General features: G+C 43.1%; 1 protein-coding gene and 1 pseudogene across 15 annotated transcripts in view; one reads left to right on the top strand and one right to left on the bottom strand.

The window, feature by feature from the left end:
- Positions 1-14,722: 14,722 nt before the first annotated feature.
- The window catches only part of ZNF41 (zinc finger protein 41), a 43,799-nt gene continuing 38,532 nt past the window's right edge, over positions 14,723-19,989 (top strand). For 5 of the 15 annotated variants that reach the window (XM_008989205.5, XM_017968601.4, XM_054250885.2 and 2 more), the window contains exon 1: positions 14,723-14,850. The gene's annotated coding sequence lies outside the window, so the exon portion shown is untranslated. Of the gene's footprint in view, positions 14,851-15,034; positions 15,620-16,644; positions 16,750-19,989 lie in introns of those variants that run through there. The other 10 variants (XM_008989204.6, XM_078363147.1, XM_078363145.1 and 7 more) reach the window with 3 other exon arrangements.
- LOC118150826 (small nucleolar RNA SNORA51) lies at positions 19,810-19,978 on the bottom strand (annotated as a pseudogene).

Genomic DNA, 19,989 nt, shown 5'->3' with positions numbered 1-19,989 from the left:
GGTATGGCTGGGCAACCATTTGCTACTACAAAAGAGATTAGGCATGTAATTCATGGATCCCCTCAATCTTTATAGCAGAAGCCAGGAGTAGAGATGGGATTAACAAGGGAAAGCCTGTGGAAGAGCTTCTTGCCTGATGGTGTGAATCCCTGCAACATATACAGGAGATCTGCTAGGTTTTCAAAGAATGTTATGCCAGCAGAAGCATTGCCAACTTATACTGAGAGACAGAGATGGAATGAAATGAAGGAAGGCTTACAGATTCCAAAGATTCTTCAGGCAAGAAACAGGGTGATAAAACTACTAAGCTTCAAACCCAAGTTACCCTTCGATAAAAAGGAAGAATGACTCCAAGGATGGAGTTTGGGGCCCATAGTGTCAATTCTTGAACTGCAGAGGATTATTTCCAGGCCTTGAACCCTAATGGAATCTCCCCTGCTGGTTTTCAAAGAGGCTTGGTAACTACGACTTCTTAGTTCCTTCAATTTTTCTCCCTTTTAGAATGAGAATGTCTATAACTGTTATCCTGTGTCTGTCCCACCCTTGTATTTTGGGAACAGAAAACCCATTTTCTTATTTCACAAGGTTCACAGATAAAGGGGAATTGTACCCTGGATTGCCATACTTAGTTTCACCAAAACCTGATTTACATGATGAGATTTGCCACTTCTGAGCTCATGATATTCAACTAAGATTTTGAACTTGAGTTGATGCTGTAATGAATCGACACTTTTGAGGGTGTTGGGATAGGGCGAATGTATTTTTTATGTGAGATGAACATCAGTGTTTGAGAACCACAGGATGGATTGTGTAGGTTGAATAATGACTCCCTAAAAGATATCTATGTGTTAATTCCTAGAACCTGTGAATGCTATATTATTTGGCCAAAGAAAGGACTTTGCAGATGTGGTTAAGTTAAGGAACTTGCCATGAGGAGACCACCTGAATTATCTAAATGAGCCCTAAATGCAATCATAGATGATGTTATAAGAGAGAGGTAGACGAGATGGCACAAAAGATCACAATGTGACTACAAAGATGGAGGCTGGAGTGATGTTGCCATAAGCCAAGGAATCCTGGCAGCCTCTGGTGGGAGCAGGGCCCTGCTGATACTTGATTTTGGCCCACTGATATTGATTTCAGACTTCTGGCCTGTATAACTGTGAGAAAATAAATTTCTGTTGTTTCAAGCCACCAAGTGTAAGGTATTTTGTTACAGTAGCCACAGGAAATGAATACACAAGTTCAAGAGATCTATTGCACAACATGGTGACTATGGTTAATAACAATTGATATGGTTAGGCTTTGTACCCCCATCTAAATCTCCTCTTGAATTGTAATCCCCATAATCTCTATGTGTCAAGGGAGAGACCAGGTGGAAGTAATTGCATCAGAGGGGCAGGTCCCTCCATGCTGTTCTCATGATAGTGAGTCTGTTCTCACAAGATCTGATGGTTTTATTAGGGGTTCTTCCCCCTTCACTTGGCACTTCTTACTACCACCTTGTGAAGAAGGTGCCTTGCTTCCTGAGGCCTCCTCAGCCATGTGAAACTGAGTTTCTTTTATAAATTACTTTATAAATTTATATATTACCTTTATAAATTACCCAGTCTCAGGTAGTTCTTTATAGCAGTATAAAAACAGACTAATATACAATGTATTGTATACATGAAAACTGCTGAAAGTAGATTTTACATGTTCTCACCACAAATAAGTATTTGAGGTTATGTATATGTTAATTAGCTTGATTTGGCCATTCCACAATGTATACATATTTTATAAAATCACATTGTACACCTACAATATTGTGATTTCTAATAAGAGATATATATTTGGGCCGGGCACAGTGGCTCATGCTTGTAATCCCAGCACTTTGGGAGTCTGAGGTGGGTGGATCACCTGAGGTCAGGAGTTCGAGACCAGCCTGACTAACATGGAGAAACCCTATCTCTACTAAAAATACAAAATTACCTGGGCATGGTGATGTATGCCTGTAATCCCAGCTACCTGGGAGGCTGAAGCAGGAGAATCTCTTGAACCTGGGAGGCGGAGGTTGTGGTGAACCAAGATCGTGCCACTCTTGTTGCCCAGGCAACAAGAAACTCCATCTCAAAAAAAAATATATATATATATATATATATATATTTGGTCTTCATCACCTGATATGGTTTGTATCTGTGTCCCTGCTCAAATCTCATTTCAAATTGTAATCCCTAATGTTGGACGAGGAGCCTGGTGGAAGGTGACTAGATCACGGGGACAGTTTCTTATGAATGGCTTAGCACCATCCCCTTGGTGCTAAGTTCTCAAAGATTTGGTTGTTTAAAACTGTGTGGAACCTCTTCCACCCTCTCCCCGTCATGCACTGGCCATGTAAGATGTGGCTGCTTCCCCTTTACCTTCTGCCGTGGTTGTAAGTTTCCTGAGGCCTCCCCAGAAGCAGAAGCTGCTATGCTTCCTGTATAGCCTGTGGAACTGTGAGCCAATTAAACCTCTTTTCTTTATAAATTACCCAGTCTCAGGTATTTCTTTACAGCAGTGCAAGAACAGTCTAATACATTCCCCATTTCCTAGCGCAGAGTTCCTAAGAGCCTTGGAATCTCCAAAGTGATGAGTGACTTTTTACACTAATGAGATGATGATGACTGGTGGCCCCTAGATAGCCTCAGGATGGGGGCTGGTCACCAGAAAGACCAAAGCATGATTAGAGGATTGAGAGTTGCAGACCCACCATAAACTCTGGGGAGGGGAGAAAGCAAAAGGCTGACTTGATCACCAACGGCCAATTATATAACCAATCATGCCTACATAATGAAGTTTCCATAAAAGCCCAAAAGAACTAGCTTTGGATGAGCTTCCAGATAGTTGAACACAAGAAGATTCTTAGAAGATGGCATGCCTATAGAGGGCATGGAAGCTCTGCATCCCTTCCCCCATACCTCACTCTATGAATCTCTTCCATCTGCTATTCATCTGTTTCCTTTGTAATATCCTTGATAATAAATGGGTAAATGTAAGTAGTGTTTCCCTAAATTCTAGGAGTAGCTTTAGCAAATTAATTGAACCCAAGGAGGGGGTCATTGATTTATAGCTGGCTGGTCAGAAGTGTAGGTCACAATCTGGGACTTACAATTGGCATCTGAAGTGAGGGCAGTCTTGTGGTATTGAGCCCTCTAATAGTAGTATTTCCAGGTAGCATCAGAATTGAATTGGAGGACACCCAGGTGATATCCACTGGAGAATCTGACGTCAGAAGTGTTGCATTAGCTGTGTTAAGAGTAAGAGAAACAACTGTTTTTCCCCACTACCTCTGTTAATAAATATATACAATTTTTCTTTGTCAATTAAATAATAATAAAAACAAAACAAACATGAGAGGCTGGTGCAGTGGCTCATGACTGTAATCCCAGCAATTTGGGAGGCCAAGGCAGGTGGATTGCTTGAGCCCAGGAGTTTGAGACCAGCCTGAGTGACACAGTGACACCCCATCTCTACAAAAAAATACAAAAAATTAGCCAGGTGTGATGGTATGCACCTGTAGTCCCAGCTAGTCAGGAGGCTGAGGTGGGAGTATCACTTGAGCCCAGGGAGGATGAGGCTACAGTAAGCTGTGATCATACTACTGCACTCCAACCTGGGTAACAGTGCAAGATCATCTCAGAAAAAAAAAAATTACATTTACTATTGCCCTATCCTGCTCAATTTTTGTTCACTCCCAGCAGTTTCTCCTTAGTGTAGTTTGCTGTCTTATAAGACAGGCCTGGTATATCATCATACAGTAAAGAATTAACTTAGGAAGTCTAGGTTGTTTAAACCTTGCACATTCCAAGGAAAGGTTTGGCCCTTGCCCAGCTCCTGGGACTCTTAAGCCAGGGGTCCTGAACTGCCAGGCCACAGACAAGTATGAGTGCACAGCAGAAGGTGAGCAGCAGACGAGGGAGCAATACTGCTTGAGCTCTGCCTCCTGTCAGATCAGTGGCAGCATTAGATTCTCATAGGAGCACGAACTCTATTATGAACTGTGCAAGCAAGGAATCTAGGTTGCATGCTCCTTATGAGAATCTAATGCCTGGTGATCTGAAATGGAACAGTTTCATCCCAAAACCATCCCCCCTGCCCTGCATCCATGGAAAGACTGTCGTCCACAAAACTGGTCCCTGGTGCCAAAAAGGTTGGGGGCCACTGCTCTAAATCCTTGGAATATACTTGCCTGTTAAGAAACCTTTGTTTACTTGAGTGCATGAGCCATGCCAGATAGCTGTGATTTTTGGTGAGGGTCTTGGGCTGTGCAGTATCAGCATGAACCTTAGAAGGACTGAGTAAGGTCAACCACATAGGTAGCTGGCCATGCCTGAGACTGACTCCAAATAAAAACCACAAACACGAAGGCTCAAGTGAACGTCCATGGTTGGCGATACTTCATGCATGTTACCCCACATCTTGCTGGGAGGATTAAGCACTGGCTGTATAACTCCACTGAGAAGGGAGAACCCAAAACTGGATCCTTGTTTCCCCTGGACTCTGCCCTATGTGCCCTTTTCCATTGCTGAATTAAGTCTCTATCATTTTGCTCTAATAAACTGTAACCATCAGTATAGCATCTTTGCCGAATTTTGAGTCCTTCATAATGGATCAGCGAACCTGAGGTTGGTCTTGGGAACCTCCAGCACAGTCGGTCTTAAGAGTTCATAGGAGACTGGGCATGGTGGTTCATGCCTTTTAATCTAGCATTTTGGGAGGCCAAGGCAGGAGGATCACTTGAGCTCAGGAGTTCAAGACCAGCCTAGACGACATAGCAAGACCTTGTCTCTACTAAAAATTTAAGAAATTAGCTCAGTGTGATGTCATGTGCTGTAGTCCCAGCTATTCAGGAGGCTGAGGGGGAAGGATTGCTTGAGCCTGGGAGATTGAGGCTTAGGTGAGCCAAGATCATGGCACTGCACTCCAGCCTGGGTGACAGAGAAAGACCCAGTCTCAAAAAATAAAAAGGATTCATAGGAATTATTATAGTCTGCTCCAACCCCTTCCAACCTTCCTGCAGACCTCTCACAATCACTTGTTCCTGAATATTGCAAAATTCTTCTGTTTCAGCTGCTGAGTTCAAGCTGACCTGCCATGCCCATTGGCTGTTTTGGTATTATGTTCTCAGGTCTGGCAAATGCTGCTTATTTCCCTTGCTTTTTCCTATACATAGAATTGTACCATGAAGTTCCTGTGGCTGTTGATTTGTCCTTACTCGTGTGCATTTTGATATTCATGGTATTTCAGCTATCTATTGCTGTATAAATAAACCACACCAAAACTTAGTGGTTTAATAAGTATTTTTTTGCTCACGAATCTGGGCACGGCTCACTAGGGACGGCTCATCTGTTCTTTTTTTTTCCCCCAAGAGGTGGGATCTCATTCTGTCAACTACTGGAGTATAGTGGTGTGATCATAGCTCACTGCAGCCTAAAAATCCTAGGCACAGGCAATCCTCCTGCCTCAGCCTCCCGAGTAGCTGGGACTACCAGTATGTGCCACTGCGTCTGGTTAATATTTTTTAGTGGAGATGAGGTTTTGCTTTGCTACACAGGCTGGTCTCAAACTTCTTACTTTATTGCTTCAGATGATCTACCCACCTCAGCCTACCAAAGTGCTGGGGTTAAAGGTGTGAACCACCATGCCAAGACTTGTTTCTTCTCCATGTGATGTCTGGAGAAGCTGGAACGGTACTGGAGGATGCAAGATAATTTCATCACATGACTGGGACTTCAGTGCTAGTTGCCAGCTGGGGCCTCAGTTATGTACACAGCCTATATTTAAGAGTCTCATGCTCTACTTACTGAGCTAGCCAGGTGGCCACTACAGTGCTGCATGACTTATTTTTAAATGATGTCTCATCCTCCAGGACCTCTGTCTTCAGAAGGACAGCGCAGACCTCTTTACAGGGTATCTAGGTTCCCCTCTCACGAAAGCATAAGTTCAATGTCATTTAAGGTGGGGCTCAGAAATCCCAGAATGCCATACCTTATTGGTCAAATGGAACACAAAGCCAGCCCAGAGACAAAGGATGAAAAAATAGGCTCCATGTCTTGATGGGAGGGTGGCAAACACGTACAGAGTTGGAAATATGGCTGGCAGCCTTATCTGCAGATAATCTGTCACACTGGGGACACTGTGTCCACTGGCCTCATCGTAAATGTTGTCCATGGGTTTTGATTTTGCCATCTGGTTGCTCTGTCTGTATGTTGGCATGACAAGAGAGTGAAAACTACACTGCTGCCATCATGCTTCCAGAGTCTCTTCTAATTAAAAAAAAAAAAAAAAACTATCTCAGAAAAGAACAGAAATTTTGGGTGGAGGTAGAATGAAGAGGTAAAATCATTCTAAATGGTTCAGTCTCCTGAGAAATTAGAAATAAAGGCCAGTAACACATCTGTGTGTGTGTGTGTATGTGCACCCATGTGTGTGTTTAATCTACCAATAGACAAAATGTGAATTATGCTTTTAAGGAATGGAAAGAAAATCACCAGGAGAACTGATAAGCAGAGTAGAACTTCCAAATTACTAAGGAAGGGAGAAGAGGGGAATATCCAGAAGCTTGACAGAGCCAACAAATGTAAGGAAATTGAAAAGGTGGAAACAATAATAAAATCAAAAAAAGGAAACAAAGTCCAATGCAACATACAAAATCAGGCATATCACTGACAAACTGAATGGACTAGGTTCTCCTACAAAAGAAAGGGACTTTGAAATTGAGTTAAAAAACAAAAGTTATGTGTTGCTTACTAAAAGCATTTTTTATTTTTTTTGACACGGAGTTTCACTCTTCTTGCCCAGGCTGGAGAACAGTGGCATGATCTTGGCTCACTGCAACCTCTGTCTCCCAGGTTCAAATGATTCTCCTGCCTCAGCTGCTGGGATTACAGGCACGCACCACCATACCTGGCTAATTTTGTATTTTTAGCAGAGATGGGGTTTCTCCATGTTGGTCAGGCTGGTCTCAAACTTCCAATCTCAGGTGACCCACCCACCTCAGCCTCCCAAAGTGCTGGGATTACAGGTGTGAGCCACTGCACCTGGCCTAGAAGCACATTTAAAATAAAGAGACTGGATGGGCAGGGTGGCTCACGTCTGTAATCCCAGCACTTTGAGAGGCCAAGGTGGGAGGATCACCTGAGGCCAGGAGTTTGAGATCAGATTGAGAACTCATCTCTACAAAAATAAAAATTAGCCCGGCATGGTGATGCACGTCTGTAGTCCCAGCTAATCGAGAGGCTGTGGTAGGAGGATCACTTAAGCCCAGGAGTTCAATGCTACAGTAAACTATAATTGTGCCAGGGTGAGAGTGAGACCCTGTCTCTACCAAAATAAAATAAAATTAAAATAACAAACAAAACAAAGAAACAAAAGCTGGATGCAGTGGCTCACATGTGTAATCCCAGCATTTCGGGAGGCTGAGATGGGAGGGTCACTTCAGGCCAGGAGTTTGAGATTAGCCTGGGCAACAGAGTAAGACCCTGTGTTTAAAAAAACTTAAAAATTAACTGGAGGAGTTGGACACTGCAGTGAGTTATGATCACCCCAGAGTGAGACACCATCTCTAAAAAAGTTAGAGAGCTCTGAGAACTCCTGAGCTCAAGCCATCTTTCCACCTCAGTCTCCCAAGTAGCTGGAACTACAGGCACATACCAACACCATGCCCAGCTAATTTTTATTTTGGTAGAGATGGGGTCTCACTTTGTTGCCCATACTCGTCTCAAACTCCTGGGCTGAAGGAATCCTTCTGCCTTGGCCTCCCAAAGTTCTACAATTATAGGGGCATGCCTCCTGTAAACAAAAAATTTGCCAGGTATGGTGGTGCACACCTGTAGTCCCAGCCACTTTAGAGGCTGAAGTGGGAGGATCAATTGAGCCCAGGAGGTTGAAGCTACAGTGAGTCATGATGGCAGCACTGTACTCCAGCCTGGGTGACAGAGTGAGATCCTGTCAATCAATCAATCAATGAATAAATAAAATGAATAAATAAAAAGAATCCAAGGTAAAAAATATGAAAATTATAAGCTAATTAATAAAAAAAAACTGTATCTTACAAGCAAACTATATAAAATCTCTATTACTGTGTCCTTGCAACATTAAAAACATTCAATTGTCTAACTTCACCTCAGATAAATGATTTATACATTTTTTAAAGAAGGGCTTGGACAGATCACATTCTTTAAGATCCAGTAAAATCAGAAATAAATTAAAAATTACAAAAAAAATTTTTTTTTTTTTAAGAGACAGGGTTTCGCCATGTTAGCCAGGATGGTCTCAATCTCCTGACCTTGTGATCCACCCGCCTCAGCCTCCCAAAGTGCTGGGAGTATAGGCGTGAGCCACTGCGCCCAGCTTACCAAAATGTTTTAACCAGTTGGAAATTAAGAAATACTTTCCTAAATAGATCAGAACTAAGTGGGTCTATATTATATAAATTATTCCAGTTCATAAAGATAGACAGAAATTTCCCAGTTTATCTTATGAAAGAATAACTTTAATACCAAAACTGAAATATGCTGCTTGAAAAATAACTAGAAACAGGCCAGGCATGGTGGCTCACACCTGTAACCTCAGCACTTTGGGAGGCCAAGGCAGGTGGATCACTTGAGGGCAGGAGTTCGAGACCAGCCTGGCCAACATGGTGAAATCCTGTCTCTACTAAAAATATAAAAATTAGCTGGGCATGGTGGTGGGCACCTGTAGTCCCAGCTACTAGGGAGGCTGAGACAGGAGAATCTCTTGAACCCAGGAGGCAGAGGTTGCAGTGAGCTGAGATTGTACCACTGCACTCCAGCCTGGGCAACAGAGCAAGACTCCTCTGTCTCAGAAAGGGGAGGGGAGGAGAGGGGAGGGAAGGGACAGAACTAGAAACAATCTTTTATGAATATAGATAAAAAATTCTATATAAAATATCAGCAAATCAAATCCAGACATGTCTAAAGAAAAACAAATTTGCCGTAGCCATTAAGATGATTCCAGGAATACTGGTAGGGTTTAATACTTGTAAATAAATCAACATAATTCATTACACCAATGCTTTAGAAAAACTATATAATGCTATCAATTAATATGAAAAAGAATATGATAAAACTCAGTAGCCATTGCATTAATAAGAAAAACTAGAGATAGAATAGTAAGAGAAGAAAACTACTTAAAATGAATTAACAACACTATTTTCCAAAACTTACCAGAAAACTGTATACTAAATGGTAAAATGTTTAAATCATTTCCATTAACATTGGCAACAAGATAGGGACACTTTCTATCACATCTATTACTCAACAGTATTTTGAAGGCTCTGTCTCAGCGTTGTCCAATATAGCATTGTCCATCATTCTGTAATGATGGAAATGTTTATGTATTTAGCATCATCCAATACAGTAGCCACTAGCCATATTTGGGTACTGAGCACTTGAAATTTGGCTAGGCAACCGAGAAACCGAATTTTAAGTTTGATTTAACTTAAATTTAAACAGCAGGCCAGGCATGGTAGCTCACGCCTGTAATCCCAGCACTCTGGGAGGCTGAGGCAGGTGGATCCCTTGAGCTCAAGAGTCTGAGATCAGCCTGGGCAACATGGCAAAGCCCCATCTTTACAAATACAAAAATTAGCTGGGCGTGGTGGTGCACACTTGTAGTCCCAGCTACTTGGGAGGCTGAGGTGAGGGCATTGCCAGAGCCTGGGAGGGAGAGGCTGCAGTGAGTAGAGATCATGACACTCCACTCCAGCCTAGGTGACAGAGTGAGACCCTGTCTCAAAAAAATAATAATAAAAAGATAAAATAAACAGTCAATGAGCTTAGTGGCTACCTTATTAGACAGCTGAAACAGTGAAAAAAGGAGAAAAATAATCATATCAAATGTCAGATAGAGAATATTATCTATATCTGATATGACTGTACAATTAGAAAACCTACAAAAAAAAAAACTATACTAAGAAGCTACCAGAATAGGTAGATAGTTTTGATAAGGTGCTAGATGCAAGATAAAATTATCACCTGTAGTCCCAGCCATTTGGGATGCTGAGGTGGGAGAATCACTTGAGTCCAGGAGTTTTATACCAACCTGGGCAACATAGGGAGAACCTGTCTCTACAAAAAAAAATTCAAAAATTAGCTGGGTCTGGTCAGGCACAGTGGCTCACACCTGTAATCCCAGCACTTTGGGAGGCTAAGGTGGTAGATCATGAGGTCAGGAGTTCAAGACCAGCCTGGTCAACATGGTGAAACTCCATCTCCACTAAAAATACAAAAATTAGCTGGGTGTAGTAGCACGTGCCTGTAGTCCCAGCTACTTAGCAGGCTGAGGCAGGAGAATCGCTTGAACCTGGGAGGCATAGGTTGCAGTGAGCCAATATCTCGCCACTGCACTCCAGCATGGGTAAGAAAGCGAGACTCTGTCTCAAAAAAATTAGCTGTGTCTGGTGGTGCACACCTATAGTCCCAGCTACTTGGGAGGCTGAGGAGGGAGGATCATTTGAGCATGGGAGGTTGAGGCTACAGTGAGCTGTGATCATTCCAGTGAACTTCAAGGCAAGACCGTGTCTCAAAATAAATAAACAAGAAAGAAAATTATAAAAATAGGTTCTTCCTATACTAGCAATAAGCCAGATGGGACTAGTAAAAATAACAACAACAAAAATATAAATATGTAAAAATAAATTTAACCAAAAGAGATAAAAAGATGATGGATTTATAAGAAGAAAAATTATAAATAGCACTGTAGCATATAAGACATAATCAGACACATCAAATCCCTAGATACAAAGGCTTAATGTAATAAAAACATTAAATCTCCCCAACTATTATATTAATGTAAATATAATTCTAATCATCAAAATTATAATAGGTTTTTTTTTTGAGACAGAGTCTTGCTCTGTAACTCAGGCTGCAGTGCAGTGGCATGATCTCAGCTCACTGCAACTTCTGCCTCCCAGGTTCAAGCAATTCTCCTGCCTCAGCCTCCCAAGTAGCTAGGATCACTGTGGCTAGCTAATTTTTATATTAGTAGAGACGGAGTTTCACCTTATTCGCCAGGCTGGTCTTGAACTGCTGACTTCAAGTGATCCACCTGCCTCTACCTCCCAAAGTGCTAGGATTACAGGTGTGAGCCACCTTGTCCAGCAATAGTTTAGGGTTTTTTTGAGACAGAGTCTCACTCTGTCACCCAGGCTGGAGTGCAGTGGTGTGATCTCTACTCATTGCAACCTCCACCTCCTGGGTTCAAGTGATTCTCCTGCCTCAGCCTTCCAAGTAGCTGGGGTTACAGGTGCATGCCACCACACATGGCTAATTTTAATATATTTTTTAGTAGAGACAGGTTTTCGCCATGTTGGCCAGGCTGGTCTCAAACTCCTGGCCTCAAGTGATCTGCCCGCCTTGGCCTCCCAAAATGCTGGGATTACAGGTGTGAGCCACCTCGCCCGGCCACAACAGTTTAGTTTTGTTGTGGGTGTTTTTTTTGGGGGGGTGGGGGGTGGGTTGGTAGCATTTATTTTGAAATTTGATCAAATGATTTTAAACTTCAGAGAATTCCTAGAAAATAAATTTGTAAGAACAAAAATCCCTTGAAATTAAATAGATTATAGACACAAAATAGAGTTCAGGTCAAGCTAAGCATATTTGTGACCTTACATGACAGAAATGATATTTAATTCAGTAGGTACAGTTGACATAAATAGTGCCAGTTGACAATATTGACACCTCATCCTGGTGAGCAGTGCAGGTCAAGAAATCCCCTTACTCTAAAGGGAAAATGGCTTTTCTGAAAAATGGCTTACTATAAAGAATCATCCTTCCCCATATGACTTAGAAATCACAGATGCCCCTGTTTACCTATGAGAAGGCCAGACACCCACCCTCCAAATTCCTATTCTTTGTCTCATAAATGATAAGCCTGCTTGTTCCCACTTATCAATCAGAACAAAATGCTCTTTAGCCAAACTTGAACCAGGGTTCTTTCCTACAAGCTCCTGGACTCTGCTTGCTCCCAAGCCAACGCAAGCATCCGAAAAAAGTAGAAATCCCCCCACCCCCTGCAATGCACCCTGCTTCTCAGCTTCTCCTGAGAATGGGCCGACCACAGTGACACACTTTCCTGGCAGACTCCACCAGCCATTCCCCCTTGTTTGTGCAGCGTCCTCTCCACAGATTCTGTTTATCTCTGCCGGCCTCCTTACCCTCTACAAGAAAAGCTTTTTTTCTGTTTGGTTTCAAGATGCTCTCAGGTTTCTGAGATGGGAGCATTCGCCCTTTTGCAATAGTCTGTCTTTCTAATGAAAGCCTCTGTTTTTATTTGACACAGAAAAAAGCATGACACAGGCTTCTTTTCTTGTTCAACTTTGATCTCTATTTCATACCATACACCAGAGTAAATTCCAACTAGATTAAAGTAGAAAAAAAGCAATAGGCCTGGCACAGTGGCTCACACCTGTGATCCCAACACTTTGGAAGGCTGAGGTGGGCGGATCACGAGGTCAGGAGATCGAGACCATCCTGGCAACATGGTGAAACCCCATCTCCACTAAAAATATAAAAATTAGCCAGGTGGCGTGCACCTGTAGTCCCAGCTACTCAGAAGGCTGAGGCAGGAGAATTGCTTGAACCTGGGAGGTAGAGGTTGCAGTGAAGGCTCCTTCGAAAGAAATGAAGGAAGGAAGGAAGGAAGGAAGGAGAGAGGTAGAGAGGGAGAAAGGAAGGACACTGAAATAAATGTATAAATGTTAAGATTATCTTTCTATCTAGAATAGGGAAGGGAAACTAGGCAAGATGGGATATACAAAAGCCATAAAAGAAAGTTTAGACATATCTGATCAGAGGCTATATTTCACTAATTACATATTAAAAAGAACACATACAATTTTTCTTTTTTTTTTTTGAGATGAAGTCTCACTCTGTCACACAGGCTACAGTGCAGTGGTGCCAGCTCAGCTCACTGCAATCTCCACCTCCTGGGTTCAAATGATTCTCTTGCCTCAACCTCTTGAGTACCTGAGATTACAAGTGCCCACCACCATACCCAGCTATTTTTTTTATTTTTATTTTTAGTAGAGACGGGGTTTCACCATGTTGGTCAGGCTGGTCTCAAACTCCAGGTCTCAGGTGATCCACCAGCCTAAGCTTCCCAAAGTGCTGGGATTATAGGCATGAGCCACTGCACTCAGCCCACATAAAATTTTTCTCATTGCATATTTAAAAAAAAAACATAAAATGCAAAAGACAAAAAGAGTTCAGGGAAAAATAATGCAATGTAACTGACAGATGATGAATATCCTTAATGTACAAAGATATTAATATCTCTAATGTAATATCCCTAATGTACAGTGTAACTGACAGACTGTTAATATCCCCAACGTACCATGTAATTTGTACACTGTTTACAAATTGAAAAGAAAAGGACAAATCACCCCAAAGAAAACTGGACAAAGGATATGAAACTTTGCAAAAGAGAAAACCTAAATGGCCAACTGACCAAAACAATTCTCAATTGCGCAACTTGTCAAAAAAACAACATTAAAGACAGCATTAACATCCAACGCTGGAGGGGATTTACCTTAATGAACTTAATGATTTTGCTGGTGGGACTAGGAAACCTTGCAATATTTTGTGGGAAGGAATTTGGCTGTATCTATTCAGTACACCATTATCTGAAGTTAATAATAAAATTTCAAAATATAGGAAGCAAAAAATTTAATAGCACAAGGAAAACCTGACAAAACAGTCTCTCTCTTCTCTCTTTCTTCTCCCCTCCCCCACCCTCAGTTGACAAGCTGAAGGGAATTATCAGGAAACACACATTTTAAACGGCCCAACGCATAAGCTTGAACCAATAGAGCCGTAGAGTACGATAAACCCAACCACTGGAAGATACAGTCTTTTCAATCAAGACACAAAACCAATTTTGAAAACTGGTCTCGTACCTGAGCCTTAAGGCAAGTTTCAACAAATTTCAAGCTCAACGTTCTTGGGCCACAAGGCAAATCAGGCTTAGAAATCACTGACGTAAGGATTAACTTCTTGTTCTTTTGTGGAAATGCAAAATGGGGTTAGAACCTGTAATATTTTCTGCAGTCCCTCTAAATTCCTTCTTTGAATCGATCCTTAGAAAAGGACGCGATAGACCGAGCTGGGTCAAATTGCCGACAGCTCCGTTGGGCAGCGTGTCCACCCCTGCTGACCAAAGCCCACCAAACGTGCAGCTGGCACTCGGCCGCCTTTGTTTCCTTCCCCTAGAATAAAACTCCACTCCTTTCCCACATTCCTGGAGACACCGCGTTTGTGTGTTCTCCCTGGAGCAGCAGCAGGAATAAAAGACCCATGGCCTTGCCCTTTGAGTCTCGGAGAATGTTTGCCATCCGGACAATGGACTTTTAAATAATTCAGGGATCAAAAGGTGTATGTGGGGGAAAGTTACAAATCAGCACTTGAAACCGAACACGAAAAAAAATCCAAACGAATATAACAAATCAAAATTTGGATCTTTAGAAGAAAACTTCAACCTTAATGCTTCCACGAGGAAAGCAGAAAGGCTAACGACTGAAATGTGAAAATGAACCAAGATGCTCTACCACTGATGTCACACACACCCATGACTCCCCGCACAGATCGACAGTCCCGGGCGCTGAATCCCCGCAACCCTCCGCGCCCACACAGGTTAAACTCTTACTGCAAGCGACTTCCGCTTCCTGGCCTAAACCTGATACGCAGGAGTCCCCCCACCCCCGCCCCCGCCACGGCGGCAACTGCACAGGTTCGGTGATAGTCAAGACACCGGGCATTTCCCACAGCCGACCGGGGCCCAGGTTGGAGCTGTAGCCAGCGGGGCCGCCAGGTGGGCTCGGGACGGGGTGGGCATGGGGTGCTGGCCGCCGCGGAGAGGAGGTCGCCGCGTGCCACAGAGCAGTGCGGCGGCGGGGGCGGGGGCGGGGGCAGGGGCGGGGCCGGGGGCGGCTCGCGACCCGCTCCTGGGGGTGGGGGGCTGGGTGATACTTAAAGAGGCGGAGGCTCCCCAGAGGGGACGGGCAAGGGCATCCTGAGGGCAGAAGAGGCAAAGTGCCCCGCCCGCTGGGGCCTCGGAGGTGACTGACTCCTAGAGGCTGCGGCGGAGGGGGAGAAGCCTGGTGGTACATTCCATGGCCTAGTGCCTCGGCCACTGGAACTCCCACAGGGGAATATCGGGTAGGGGACCGGGCTTCACGGCCGAAATGACCACCCTTCCAAGATGGCGGCTCCCGTAGAGACGCTCCCAAGGGGACAGCCATGTTTCTTGCCTGACAGTCACTGAAGGAAATTGGAATGGCCGCCTCTCCTTCGACGCACACGCGCACGCACCGACGCGGTGTAAGGGCAGCAGGTGTAATTGTGGGCGAGTGGCCGCTTCGGAGCTGACACTGAGCATGTGCAAATGAAGTCGTGAAGCGCCGGGGTCCCTCGAAGCAGTTTTCAGGACTTAAGGCCTCTGGGAGTGAGTTCAACAGACGGACTTAGGGCCACTTAAGCATTGAGATAATTATGGGGATGTTATGACGTGGATCAAGCATTGAGATAATTATGGTGATGTTATGACATGGATTTCGTACTCAATGATGATGCTCAGTAGGGTGAGGAGGCTTCTCTGGGGTCATTTATAGGGAGGTGTGGAAAGTGAGTGATTGGGGTTTGTGGGTGAGTGATTGGGTCACTAGGGAAAGTTGATGGGTAGCCTGTGGGCTGAGTGATGGGGACACTGGAGTGAATGATAAGGGCGTCTGTGGGGTGAGTGATACAGGGTCTCTAGGGTGAGTGATAGGGTATATGTCAAATGAGTGATAAGTCCATGGGGTGAGAAGGGGCTGTGCGGGGTGAATACCGGAGGTCTGCGAGGTGTGGGATGGGGTCTATTGGGTGATTGCTCAAGGTTTCTGCCGGGTGAGTGATGTGTTTATTTGGGACTAGTAATGGGGCGGAGTCTGTGGAATCAGATATGCAGCTTCTGGGGTCAGTGATAGGTGATGTTTAGGTCTGGGATAAGGTTTCAAAAACCTACTTTTGACCGTTGATCCTCCTGTATCTTTGTTTCTCTGTCATTAATTTCTGCCCTTAACTTTTTTCTTTCTTTTGTTCTCATTTTTAAAGTCCTGAATTGAATGCTTATCTCTTACTATCCAGTCATTTTATTTTATAATATGAACATTCAGTTTATAATTTTTTCTCTAAAAACACTTTAGCTCCATTCCACGTGTTTTGTTGTTGTTGCTGCTGCTGTTTTGTTTTATTTTGAGACAGGGTCTCACTCTGTCCCCCAGAGATGGAGTACAGTGGTGCCATCACAGCTCACTGCAGCCTCAACCTGTGCTCAGTCGATCCTCCCAACTCAGCCTCCCAAGTAGCTGGAACTACAGGCCTGTGCTGCAACACCCACTACTTTTTTATTTTGTGTAGACACGGGGTCTCACTGTGTTGCCTAGGCTGATTTTTTTTTAAGATACAAGATTCTCTCTCTGTCACCCAAGCTGGAGTGCAGTGGAGCCATCATGGCTCACTGCAGCCTCAACCTCCTAGGCTCAAGTGATCCTCCAACCTCAACCTCTCAAGTTGCCGGTACTACAGGCAAGCTTGCCCAGCTAATTTTTAAATTTTTTGGTAGAGATTGGGGTCTTGCTCTGTTGCCCAGGCTGGTCTTGAACTCCTAGCCTCAAGCAATCATCAAGTAGTCCTCGCACCTCATCCTCCCAAAGTGCTGTAACTGCAGGTGAGAGCCACTGCATCCAACCCACAAGTTTTGATATGTAGCATCTCCACTATAGTTTCCTTCTAATGTTTTCTAATTGCAGTTGCAGTGTTCACTCTTACCTCTGGGTTATTTAGATATGAGATTTTGATTTCCCAAAACGTTGACATTTTTGTTTTTGATTTCTAAATTGCGGTCAGAGGCTGTCACCTGAGTGATCATTACATGGAGGAATGATGCTTTTAAGTTCAACACATATCTCCAAATTAGTTTTCAAAACTTTTGTAAAATTGGATCTCCCACCAGCAACATATAAAAAGGCTTCTACCAAAATCCTCTTCCACACTGAATTTCTTTTTTTTTTTTTTTTTTTTTTTTTGAGACAGAGTCTTGCCCTGTCGCCAGGCGCCAGGCTGGAGTGCAGTGGTGCAATCTTGGCTCACTGCAATCTCCGCCTCCTGAATTCAAGCAATTCTCCTGCCTCAGACTCCCAAGTAGCTGGGACTATAGGCGCGTGCCACCATGCCCAGCTAATTTTTTTGTATTTTTTAATAGAGACGGGGTTTCACCATGTTGGCCAGGATGGTCTGGATCTCTTGACCTTGTGATCCACACGCCTCGGCCTCCCAAAGTCCTAGGATTACAGGCGTGACCCACCGCGCCCAGCCTTTTTTTAAAAAATTTCTGAGATGATGTCTTGCTCTGTCACCAGGCTGGAGTGCAGTGGTTCTATCTCAACTCTCTGCAACCTGTGTCTCCCGGATCAAGTGATTCTCCTGCCTCAGCCTTCCGAGTAGCTGGGACTATAGGCATGCACCACCACACTCAGCTAATTTTTTTGTATTTTTTAGTAATGACGGGTTTCACCATGTTGAAATGTATTTTTTAGTAATGACGGGTTTCACCTCGATGTCTTGACCTTGTGAGATTTTTTTTTTTAATTTTCCCCATTCTTAGGGCCAAACACAAGGGTATCTAGTTTACCTTGATGTGCATTTTCCTGACAACTAGTGGTTGGACATTATTTCATACTTTTTGGCCATTGAAATATATATTTAAATGTCTTCATATTCTTTGCTCTTTTTTTCCTTTAGGTGGTTTTTCCTTCTTACTAAGTTGTGAATATTAACCTGTATTGTAACTATATTTCCTCGATCTCTTTATTTTGACTTTTGAAAGTTGTCTTTACATTTGATTTTTTAAAAAATTATCTATTAAGATATATCTGCCTTTTTCCTTTACAGGTTCTGAGTGTCTTGTCTTGCCTAGTGACTTCTCCCCATTTCGTGTTCAAACAAATATGCCTTAAGTTTATTTTTAATATATTTATTGTTCCAATTTTTTAAGTGAAATTTTAATCTAACTGGAATTTACTTTGGTGTATGGTATGAGATGGAAACAGTTCGTATATTCCATTTGGATAGCTAATTTGCCAGCACCAGTCGTTAAATGAATACCCCTTCTAATTCAATTAAATGTCACTTTTGTCACATAAGTTCCCAAATGTGTATTGTTTTATTTCTGAACTCTGTCTAATTCTTCCAATATATGTATCTACTCCTTTTTAAAAAAATCATATTGCCTTTAGAAATAATATTTTAGTACTGCGAGTGAGTCCTGACCTTCCTAAAGAAGAAAGAAATGGTTTGACTAGCCCCCTCACTTTCTTTTTGGTTGCTTTCATTCATTTTCTTGTGTGTTTATTCTTCCGTACGAATGTTAAAACTATTTTATCTAGTTTCACAAATAGCCATTAAAACTATGCTATTTGATAGTTTTCCTATGGATCTAGCACCTTTATTTATTTTATTTTATTTCTTTAATTTTTATTTTTGGGACAGAGTCTTGCTGTGTCATCCAGGCTGAAGTGCAGTGGCACTAACTCCACTCACTGCAAGCTCCACCTCCCAGGTTCAAGTGATTCTCCTGCCTCAGCCTCCCAAGTAGCTGGGACTACAGGCTCCCACCACCACACCCAGCTAATTTTGGTATTTTTAGTAGAGATGGGGTTTCACCATGTTGGCCAGGCTGGTCTTGAACTCCTAACCTCAAGTGATCCACCTGCCTCAGCCTCCCAAAGTGCTGGGATTATAGGCGTGAACCACTGTGCCCAGTCTTCTGTGTTTAACATTTTGAAGAATTGCCAAACTGTTTTCCAAAACGGCTGCATCACTTTATATCCCGACAGCAATGTATGAGGGTTCCAGTTGATCACATCCTTGCTAACGCTTACTGTCTTTTTAATTCTAGCCTTCCTAGTAAGTGTGAAGTGGTATCCTGTGGTTTTGATTTCTATTTCTCTAGTGGCCACTGATGTTGAGCATCTTTTCCTGTACTTATTGGCCATTTGTATATCTTTGAAGAAATATCTATTCAAATCCTTGGCCTATTTTTAAATTGAATTGTCTTTGTAATATCAAGTTGTGTAGATAATCTGGGTACAGGTCCCTTGTCACAAATGTGATTTGCATGTATTTCCCTCATTCTGTGCAGGTGTTTTTGTTTTTGTTTCCTGAGTTGGAGTCTCCCTCTGTTGCCCAGGCTGCAGTGCAGTGGTGTTGTCTCGGCTCACTGCAACCTCCGACTCCCGGGTTCAAGCGATTCTTCTGCCTCAGCCTCCCAAGTAGCTGGTTTTATAGGCACTCGCCACCACATTCAGCTAATTTTTGTATTTTTAGTAGAGACAGGGTTTTGCCATTTCAGCCAGGCTGCTCTCGAACTTCTGGCCTCAAGTGATCCACCTGCCTCCACCTCCCAAAGGGCTGGGATTACAGGCATGAGCCACCGTGCCCAGCCTCTATGTCTTTTCACTTTCCTGATGGTGTTCTTATAGTTTTCACATGTTCCTATCTTGATTTGTATTTTTCTTAGGAATGGTTCTTGAATTATGTCAGATGCCTTTTTGATGGAATAGCCTAATGGTGTTACTTTCCTAAATTGGTTGTTGTAATGAATGATATTGATATATAATGCAGATCCATCCTTGCCTTCCTGGGATAATTCTGTTGGTCAAGGGCAATTTTTCTTATGAGTCATGGTCAGATTTGAGTTACTAATGTATTTGTTTCTTTTTCCTCAACTCTGTGTCCCCTCATTCACAATTCAGACCAGGCATAGGGCCTGGGCAGAGGTGTATATAAGGTGGGTCTCCTCTTTCTGTACAGTCAGTGTAAGAACAGAGAAGGCAGGCCCACTTCTTTTTCTGTATAGTCAGTGTAAGCACACAGCCTGTGATAAGCACCAGGAAGCCTGAGTTAGTAA

Source organism: Callithrix jacchus, chromosome X (genome assembly GCF_049354715.1).
Source record: "Callithrix jacchus isolate 240 chromosome X, calJac240_pri, whole genome shotgun sequence".
Taxonomy (NCBI): Eukaryota; Metazoa; Chordata; class Mammalia; order Primates; family Cebidae; genus Callithrix; species Callithrix jacchus.
The sequence above is the reverse complement of the archived record's forward strand: the minus strand, read 5'-3'. Positions and strand labels throughout refer to the sequence as shown.